Raw genomic sequence first — 10,692 nt, forward strand, 5'->3', positions numbered from 1 at the left:
CATTAAGAAGATTATTCATCATGACCAAGTGAAGTGGGATTTATCTCCAGGATGCAAGGCTGGTTCAACACTCGTAAAGCAATCAATGTGATAGATTATATCAACAAGAGAAAAAACAAGAACCATATGATCTTCTCAATAGATGGGGAGAAAGCATTTGACAAAATACAGCATCCATTCCTGGTCAAAACTCTTCAGAGTGTAGGGATAAAGGGAACATTCCTCAGCATCTTAAAAGCCATATATGAAAAGCCCACAGCAAATATCACTCTCAATGGGGAAACACTGGGAACCTTTCCCCTAAGATCAGGAACATGACAGGGATGTCCACTCTCACCACTGCTCTTCAACACAGTACTAGAAGTCCTAGCCTCAGCAGTCAGGCAACAAAAAGAAATAAAAGGCATTCAAATTGGCAAAGAAGAAGTCAAACTCTCCCTCTTCGCAGATGACATGATACTGTACATAGAAAACCCAAAAGATTCCACCCCAAGATTGCTAGAACTCATACAGCAATATCGGCAGTGTGGCAGGATACAAAATCAATGCCCAGAAGTCAGTGGCATTTCTATACACTAACAATGAGACTGAAGAAAGAGAAATTAAGGAGTCAATCCCATTTACATTTGCACCCAAAAGCATAAGATACCTAGGAATAAACCTAACCAAAGAGGTAAAGGATCACTACCCTAAAAACTACAGAACACTTCTGAAAGAAATTGAGGAAGACACAAAGAGATGGAAAAATATTCCATGCTCATGGATTGGCAGAATTAATATTGTGAAAATGTCAATGCTACCCAGGGCAATTTACACATTTAATGCAATCCCTATCAAAATACCATGGACTTTCTTCAGAGAGTTGGAACAAATCATCTTAAGATTTGTGTGGAATCAGAAAAGACCCCAAATAGCCAGGGGAATATTAAAAAGAAAACCATAGCTCGGGGCATCACAATGCCGGATTTCAGGTTGTACTACAAAGCTGTGATCATCAAGAAAGTGTGGTACTGGCACAAAAACAGACACATAGATCAATGGAACAGAATAGAGAATCCAGAAGTGGACCCTCAACTCTATGGTCAACTAATATTCAACAAAGCAGGAAAGACTATCCACTGGAAAAAGGACAGTCTCTTTAATAAATGGTGCTGGTAAAAGTGGACAGCCATGTGCAGAAGAATGAAACTAGACCACTCTCTTACACCATACACAAAGATAAACTCAAAGTGGATGAAAGATCTAAATGTGAGACAAGAATCCATCAAAATCCTAGAGGAGAACACAGGCAACACCCTTTTTGAACTTGGCCACAGCAACTTCTTGCAAGATACATCCATGAAGGCAAGAGAAACAAAGGCAAAAATGAACTATTGGGACTTCATCAAGATAAGAAGCTTCTGCACAGCAAAAGAAACTGTCAACAAAACTAAAAGACAACCTGCAGAATGGGAGAAGATATTTGCAAATGACCTATCAGATAAAGGGCTGGTATCCCAGATCTGTAAAGAACTTATTAAACTCAACAGCAAAGAAACAATCCAATCATGAAATGGGCAAAAGACGTGAACAGAAATCTCACAGAGGAAGACAGACATGGCCAACAAGCACATGAGAAAATGCTCCGCATCACTTGCCATCAGGGAAATATAAATCATAACCACAATGAGATACCACCTCACACCAGTGAGAATGGGGAAAACTAACAAGGCAGGAAACCACAAATGTTGGAGAGGATGTGGAGAAAGGGGAACCCTCTTGCACTGTTGGTGGGAATGTGAACTGGTGCAGCCACTCTGGAAAACTGTGTGGAAGTTCCTGAAAGAGTTAAAAATAGAATTGCCCTATGACCCAGCAATTGCACTACTGAGGATTTACCCCAAAGGTACAGATACAGTGAAATGGCAGGACACCTGCACCCCAATGTTTATAGCAGCAATGTCCGCAATAGCCACGCTGTGGAAGGAGCCTCGTGTCCATCGACAGATGAATGGATAAAGAAGATGTGGTCTATGTATACAATGGAATATTCCTCAGCCATTAGAAAGGACGAATACCCACCATTTGCTTCAACATGGATGGAACTGGAGGGTATTATGCTGAGTGAAGTAAGTCAATTGGAGGACAAACATTATATGGCCTCATTCATTTGGGGAATATAAGAAATAGTGAAAGGGAATAAAGGGGAAAGGAGAGAAAATGAGTGGGAAATATCAGAAAGGGTGACAGCACACGAGAGACTCCTAACTCTGGGAAACGAACAAGGGGTGGTGGCAAGGGAGGTGGGTGGGGGGATGGGGTGACTGGGTGATAGCCTTGGGGGGGGGATACTTGACGGGATGAGCACTGGGTGATATGCTATATGCTGGCAAATTGAACTCCAATAAATTTTTTTTAAATAAATAAAAATTTAAAAAATGAAATGGTATGTTAATTCTAATCATGGGTGAGAAGGAAGAAATAATAAAAATAAGGTAAGAAATTAATGAAGTAATGAGAGAGAAGTAATGAAAATAAGAACAATAAAATAAGAACTTTATTTATCAATAAAGTGATAAAAATATAAAACTGACCCAAAAGCTGATTCTTTGAAAAACATTAATGAAATAGGTAAATTTCTGAGAACATTAACCCAGAAAGAAAGATAAAAAACTAACAACAAATAATATTAGGAATGAAAAGGGAGCCATAACTATAGAATCATTAATAATTAAAACATGTGAAGAGAACACTGACTATATACATTTGAAAAACTTACATGAAATGGGAAAAAGTAGAGAATGTGAACTATGAAAGTTGAATTCAGAAAAAAATAGAAAATCTTAATATTCCAAAAACCATTAAAGAAAGCTAATCAATAGGAGAACCTGGGTGGTTCAGTGGTTGAGATGCCTTTGGCTCAGGTCTGGTCCCGGGATCAAATCCCACATCAGTCTCCCCATAGGGAGCCTGCTTCTCCCTCTGCCTAGGTCTCTGCCTCTCTCCGTGTGTGTTTCTCATGAATAAATAAATAAAATGTTAAAAAAATCGAATCAGTAGTTAGAAGTTTCTCCCCAGCTGTCCCAACGCCCCACGTTGTCAACCACCTCCATATATATTTCAGGTTCAGATGATTTTAAAGGCAAATTATTACCAAACCTTGGCTGAAAAACAACAAAATATCCAGTGGTTTAAAGATGTTATTGCCCTGTCTTTTGGTTGCCACGTTTTCTCGTGAGAAGTAAGCAGAATTCCTATGAAAATTCTTTTGTGTGTAATATCTCATTTTCCTCTGGCGGATCTCAAGATTTTCTTGGTTTATAGCAATTTATTTTTGGTTACAGCAGTGTGACTATCATGTGCCTATATATGATTTTCTTCATACTTATTCTATTTGGGTTGTCTGTTTTTTTTTTTTTTTGCTTATGTTTTGTTCTACTCCTTAGGGTTTAATTTCTGTTGCTCTCTCCTTTGTTTCTGACACAGATTGGAAGTGTCAGGAGTTGGGGTGAGGGATCCCTGGTGGCTCAGAGGTTTGGCACCTGCCCTCAGCCTATGGTGTGATCCTGGAGTCCCGGGATCGAGTCCTGCGTCGGGCTCCTTGCATGGAGCCTTCTTCTCCCTCTGCCCGTGTCTCTGCCTCTCTCTCTCTGTGCCTCTCATGAATAAATGAATAAAATCTTTAAAAAAAAAAGGAGTTGGGGTGAATGGGCAGGAGACAATAAGCATGATCCCTTCTCCTCCTCTTTTTATTCCTCAATATCTATCAGTTCCAATTCTTGTGCCTATGAGGGTTTTGTCTACTTCATAAACAAAAGCCAAGTTTGAGTTAATGTGCCCTCTCCTGGCATACACCACAGCCTGCCTTGTCACAGAGGAAATGCATGTGCTCAACCCATGTGTCCAAAGTTGCACTACAACTTTGATGGATTCCTCAGCTGAGCCAAAAATATTCTAGTTGCCAGTGGAAAACACTTCAGATCCATACCACTGCATGCTCTAAAGCATCAAAGAACTTTTGGGTGGGCCCTAGTCAAGGAGGAATAGCTCCCAGACAGTTCAATGACTGATAAAACTTAGTGGTCCTTGGGGGGAGTGGAGATTCCATGACTCTGCCAAGTTGTCCATTTGGTGATCTATAAAAGACCATTCAAGGGCCTGAATGTGGCCTGTGGGAACCTCTAATGACTGGGTCCTCACCCTACATTGCCACTTGAAGGTCATAAACCCTGGCAGGTGACAGGAGTTGGGAGTCCAAAGGATTACTACCTTAATTTTAGACCCATAAATCACCCTATAATTTGAAACAGTAATTGGCAGTTCTGGATTGGTAGATGGCAGCACATCTAGCCAGATGTTTTAATTGTCTTAGGCTCACGCAGAAACTTTCTGTTTAGAACCTTTAAAATGTCCACTGGCTACTATTTGGAATAGTAGGGTTCCCAAGCTCAACAAATGTCATCAGAGGGGATGCCTGGGTGGCTCAGTGGTTTAGAGCCTGCCTTTGGCCCAGGGCATGATCCTGGAGTCCCGGGATCGAGTCCCACATTGGGCTCCCTGCATGGAGCCTGCTTCTCCCTCTGCCTGTGTCTCTGCCTCTCTCTCTCTCTCTCTCTCTCTCTCTCTCTGTGTGTGTCTCTCATTAGTAAATAAATAAATAATCTTAAAAAAAAAACTAATGTCATCAGAGGCTTGCCATTCCTTGTGTAGGGTTTTACCAGGGAATGCAATGTGATGACTAGTTAGAACTCAGTGTCCCTTATTTCCTAACTGGTTTCCACTGCCTTTCTTATGTTCACTCACAATATAAAGTTTCCTTTTGTAGAAGGAAATCCTGCCATGTGTGAGCCTGGAGGACACTATGCTAAATAAAATAAGCCAGACACAGAAAGACAAATACTGCATTAGCTCACTTACATATGGAATCTAAAAAACTCATGGAGATAGAGAGTGGAATGGTGGTTACTAGGGGCGAGAGGTGAGAGAAACAGGAATATGCTGCTCAAGGGTACAAACTTTCACTTATACAGGATGCAGAAGTTCCTGAGATCTAATGGACAACATGATGACTATAGTTAATAATAATATGCTCTGTGCTTGAGATTTGCTATGAGAATAGATAGAAGTGTTCTCACCACACACACGTGTGCCCATGCACATGGTAACCATGGGAGGTGATGAATGTGCTAATTAGTTTGATTGTAGGGATCATGTCACAATTTATGAATACATCAAAACATCACATTGCACTCCTTAAATATACACAATTTTTGCTTGTCAATTATACTTTAAATAAAGCTGGAAAAAAGGAAGTTTATTTTTGTGACAATTGCTTGTTATTTCAAGAAAGCTATGTTAGTAACTAAGTTAGTTGGGAAAGCTGTCGTACCAAGAAGACAAAGAAAGCCATCAGCAGGACTGCCTTTTCGCTGTGCAGAGCAGGGGCATGTCTGGGACATGATGGGATGGAGGTGAACCTTCCTGCCTTCTCTGGGGACTTCCTGCCTAGGCTCCTAGCCTCCAGTACCACTACATAGTCTGGGTCATGCCTCCCTTTGGTAATCTTTCCCTTCAAGGGTGGGTGGGGGTGGGGCAGATTGGGAAAAAGTCTCAGCTGCTGCTTTAAGCACACCACACATTTAATGGGCATCTCCAGCTGGTGTCCTGAAAGATTGAAATCCTACACCTTTTTTTTCTTATGATTGAATTGATTTTGGCATCTACTTCTGGAGTTACTCTAGTTTTTAAGAAAATGTTCATCTGGGATGTCAAGGACCACTTGGGCACAGTGAAGGTTGTATAATACAGGTCAGGACCAGGGACAACTCCAGAGCCTGCTACAGTGGGGAGGCCAGCTTCTGCGAACCCATCTACGGACACCATCTTGCACCCCAAGAGACTTTTTTTTTTTAAGATTTTATTCATGAGAGAGAGAGAGAGAGAGAGGCAGAGACACAGGTAGAGGGAGAAGCAGGCTCCATGCAGGGAGCCCGATGTGGGACTCGATCCCAGGTCTCCAGGACCAGACTGGACCGCAGGCAGCACTAAACTGCTGAGCCACACGGGCTGCCTCCCAAGAGACTTTCTCAATGAGTATAAGTCTTCCCCGAGCAACTCAGGGAGCTTCTGGCCCACCCTGAAAGAAAGGAGATAAGAGAGATATCTGCTCTGACCATGAGTCTTTAGACCATCCAACGATTATGCTGGTGGTCAACAAAAAATGAACTCTGAGTGTATTTGACAATACTGTCTCAGATCCTCTTGCTTAATTTCTATGTTTCATTTCAGGCTCCACTCCTTCAAAATCTAACTTCCAACACCTTTGCTTTCTCAGTCTTGACTTGTAGGATTCCCTTAGATATGGCTTACATTCATTATCTTTTTCTTCCTACTTATTGTTGCTAGAGATAACATCTAGCCAGATGACATCCTAAATACACTCTTCACACACTGGGTTGCTTTGCCAATGTTCTGTCCAGGCTTGTTAGGACTGACCCACAGTGAGCTGTGGGGCAGAGGGGGTCAATTTATGCCAGGAAATATGTTTGCAAGTGAGGAGGTGATGATGTGAAATAAAGAAGTGGCTCCAGCACTCTTCAATCTTTCCTGAGATGGAAGACTGAGCAGCTTCCACTCAAGAGATGTGAGAGCAGCAGGTTACCAGGAAAACCCAGGGTTCAACTAAGGAATACGGTGCCAGAGTATTTTGCAAGGACTCTAATGATGTAGGCTCATTTGTCTAGGGCTTCGTGAGTATCAGGAAGGCACATTGGAGGACCTTGAAGATCAGCACTGGGGGAAACACAATATAGCATGGACAGGAGAAAAAATATGAGAACTAATGATCAGAGTCTTGCATTTGGGGTGGACAGTGATGACCACAGGATATGAGGCTTGGCAGTACTGGCTGGTACAGATGGAGAAGTCAGATGACACTAAGGCCTGAAGAAGCTGATGGCCATGGTGAAAAGTTGTTTTCAGCAGTGGGCTATGTAATTTTGGAGGCCTCAGTCTCCAAGGGTCAGGACCAGAGACATAGTAAGTATAAGATGAGGCCAATTTTTAAGAGGTTTTTCTCAAGTGATTGGGAGAAGGTGTTGGGCTTCCCTTAGGACACTCATCTTGTAAAAGGCTGATCTGCACTGTGCACAGCCCAATGAGGAATCCTCCCCCATCGCACTGTAGAAAAGTGGAAGAGAAACAATTTCAAAAGCCCAATGGCAAGAGGAATTTTACTCCTACACATTTGTAAGGTAAAAAAAGGACTTCATCCAAAAGACACAATATTTCACCTCTAGGTTATTTCAATCTTGGCAAAATAGACATGCTGAATTTATCTGTACAGTAACTTGCCCAAGATGAGTTGGAGGTCTCTGAGGGAATAGGCCTCCATATGTTGTCTCCATGTATTTAAAAAGGAAAATCGATCATGGTGGACTGTGCTCTCTCTCTCAGCCCTGGAGACAAAGCTCAAGTATTTCAGCATTTTATTCTTAGGTTTTCCTATCTAGATGAGTTCAAGACCTTTTGGCTTTGGTTTGATTTTCTAACCTTGTCTATTAAATTTTTTTTTTCTTCAAGCAATAGCTAATACAGAATCACAATACATGAAATACACAAAAAAACCTCAGAATTTTATTAGCATGTATTTATTTTATAACTTCCTGTTTATAACATTTTACTTTGTATACTGTCAATAATCAAGAACCAATGAGGCCATTCTTGAATACATAAAATCATGAAATTATGGTATAATGGACAACTGTATCGTTTTGGTTGAACAGCATTGAAAAATTATAACTTAGAAATGATTACAAATGGTAGTTTTAACAAAAATACTTTTCTTCACAATTCAGGATATCTTATTTTTTTTTTTTTTTTTTTTTTTTTATTTTTTTTTTTTTTTTTTTTTTTTTTTTTTTTTTTTACTTTAAAAATTAGGGATGCCTGGGTGGCTCAGTGGTTTAGAGCCTGCCTTTGGCCCAGGGCATGATCCTGGAGTCCCGGGATCGAGTCCCACATTGGGCTCCCTGCATGGAGCCTGCTTCTCCCTCTGCCTGTGTCTCTGCCTCTCTCTCTCTCTCTCTCTCTCTCTCTCTCTCTCTGTGTGTGTGTCTCTCATTAGTAAATAAATAAATAATCTTAAAAAAAAAACTAATGTCATCAGAGGCTTGCCATTCCTTGTGTAGGGTTTTACCAGGGAATGCAATGTGATGACTAGTTAGAACTCAGTGTCCCTTATTTCCTAACTGGTTTCCACTGCCTTTCTTATGTTCACTCACAATATAAAGTTTCCTTTTGTAGAAGGAAATCCTGCCATGTGTGAGCCTGGAGGACACTATGCTAAATAAAATAAGCCAGACACAGAAAGACAAATACTGCATTAGCTCACTTACATATGGAATCTAAAAAACTCATGGAGATAGAGAGTGGAATGGTGGTTACTAGGGGCGAGAGGTGAGAGAAACAGGAATATGCTGCTCAAGGGTACAAACTTTCACTTATACAGGATGCAGAAGTTCCTGAGATCTAATGGACAACATGATGACTATAGTTAATAATAATATGCTCTGTGCTTGAGATTTGCTATGAGAATAGATAGAAGTGTTCTCACCACACACACGTGTGCCCATGCACATGGTAACCATGGGAGGTGATGAATGTGCTAATTAGTTTGATTGTAGGGATCATGTCACAATTTATGAATACATCAAAACATCACATTGCACTCCTTAAATATACACAATTTTTGCTTGTCAATTATACTTTAAATAAAGCTGGAAAAAAGGAAGTTTATTTTTGTGACAATTGCTTGTTATTTCAAGAAAGCTATGTTAGTAACTAAGTTAGTTGGGAAAGCTGTCGTACCAAGAAGACAAAGAAAGCCATCAGCAGGACTGCCTTTTCGCTGTGCAGAGCAGGGGCATGTCTGGGACATGATGGGATGGAGGTGAACCTTCCCTGCCTTCTCTGGGGACTTCCTGCCTAGGCTCCTAGCCTCCAGTACCACTACATAGTCTGGGTCATGCCTCCCTTTGGTAATCTTTCCCTTCAAGGGTGGGTGGGGGTGGGGCAGATTGGGAAAAAGTCTCAGCTGCTGCTTTAAGCACACCACACATTTAATGGGCATCTCCAGCTGGTGTCCTGAAAGATTGAAATCCTACACCTTTTTTTTCTTATGATTGAATTGATTTTGGCATCTACTTCTGGAGTTACTCTAGTTTTTAAGAAAATGTTCATCTGGGATGTCAAGGACCACTTGGGCACAGTGAAGGTTGTATAATACAGGTCAGGACCAGGGACAACTCCAGAGCCTGCTACAGTGGGGAGGCCAGCTTCTGTGAACCCATCTACGGACACCATCTTGCACCCCAAGATACTTTTTTTTTTTTTTTAAGATTTTATTCATGAGAGAGAGAGAGAGAGAGGCAGAGACACAGGTAGAGGGAGAAGCAGGCTCCATGCAGGGAGCCCGATGTGGGACTCGATCCCAGGTCTCCAGGACCAGACTGGACCGCAGGCAGCACTAAACTGCTGAGCCACACGGGCTGCCTCCCAAGAGACTTTCTCAATGAGTATAAGTCTTCCCCGAGCAACTCAGGGAGCTTCTGGCCCACCCTGAAAGAAAGGAGATAAGAGAGATATCTGCTCTGACCATGAGTCTTTAGACCATCCAACGATTATGCTGGTGGTCAACAAAAAATGAACTCTGAGTGTATTTGACAATACTGTCTCAGATCCTCTTGCTTAATTTCTATGTTTCATTTCAGGCTCCACTCCTTCAAAATCTAACTTCCAACACCTTTGCTTTCTCAGTCTTGACTTGTAGGATTCCCTTAGATATGGCTTACATTCATTATCTTTTTCTTCCTACTTATTGTTGCTAGAGATAACATCTAGCCAGATGACATCCTAAATACACTCTTCACACACTGGGTTGCTTTGCCAATGTTCTGTCCAGGCTTGTTAGGACTGACCCACAGTGAGCTGTGGGGCAGAGGGGGTCAATTTATGCCAGGAAATATGTTTGCAAGTGAGGAGGTGATGATGTGAAATAAAGAAGTGGCTCCAGCACTCTTCAATCTTTCCTGAGATGGAAGACTGAGCAGCTTCCACTCAAGAGATGTGAGAGCAGCAGGTTACCAGGAAAACCCAGGGTTCAACTAAGGAATACGGTGCCAGAGTATTTTGCAAGGACTCTAATGATGTAGGCTCATTTGTCTAGGGCTTCGTGAGTATCAGGAAGGCACTTTGGAGGACCTTGAAGATCAGCACTGGGGGAAACACAATGTAGCATGGACAGGAGAAAAAATATGAGAACTAATGATCAGAGTCTTGCATTTGGGGTGGACAGTGATGACCACAGGATATGAGGCTTGGCAGTACTGGCTGGTACAGATGGAGAAGTCAGATGACACTAAGGCCTGAAGAAGCTGATGGCCATGGTGAAAAGTTGTTTTCAGCAGTGGGCTATGTAATTTTGGAGGCCTCAGTCTCCAAGGGTCAGGACCAGAGACATAGTAAGTATAAGATGAGGCCAATTTTTAAGAGGTTTTTCTCAAGTGATTGGGAGAAGGTGTTGGGCTTCCCTTAGGACACTCATCTTGTAAAAGGCTGATCTGCACTGTGCACAGCCCAATGAGGAATCCTCCCCCATTGCACTGTAGAAAAGTGGAAGAGAAACAATTTCAAAAGCCCAATGGCAAGAGGAAT

Source organism: Vulpes lagopus, chromosome 8, assembly GCF_018345385.1.
Source record: "Vulpes lagopus strain Blue_001 chromosome 8, ASM1834538v1, whole genome shotgun sequence".
NCBI lineage: Eukaryota > Metazoa > Chordata > Mammalia > Carnivora > Canidae > Vulpes > Vulpes lagopus.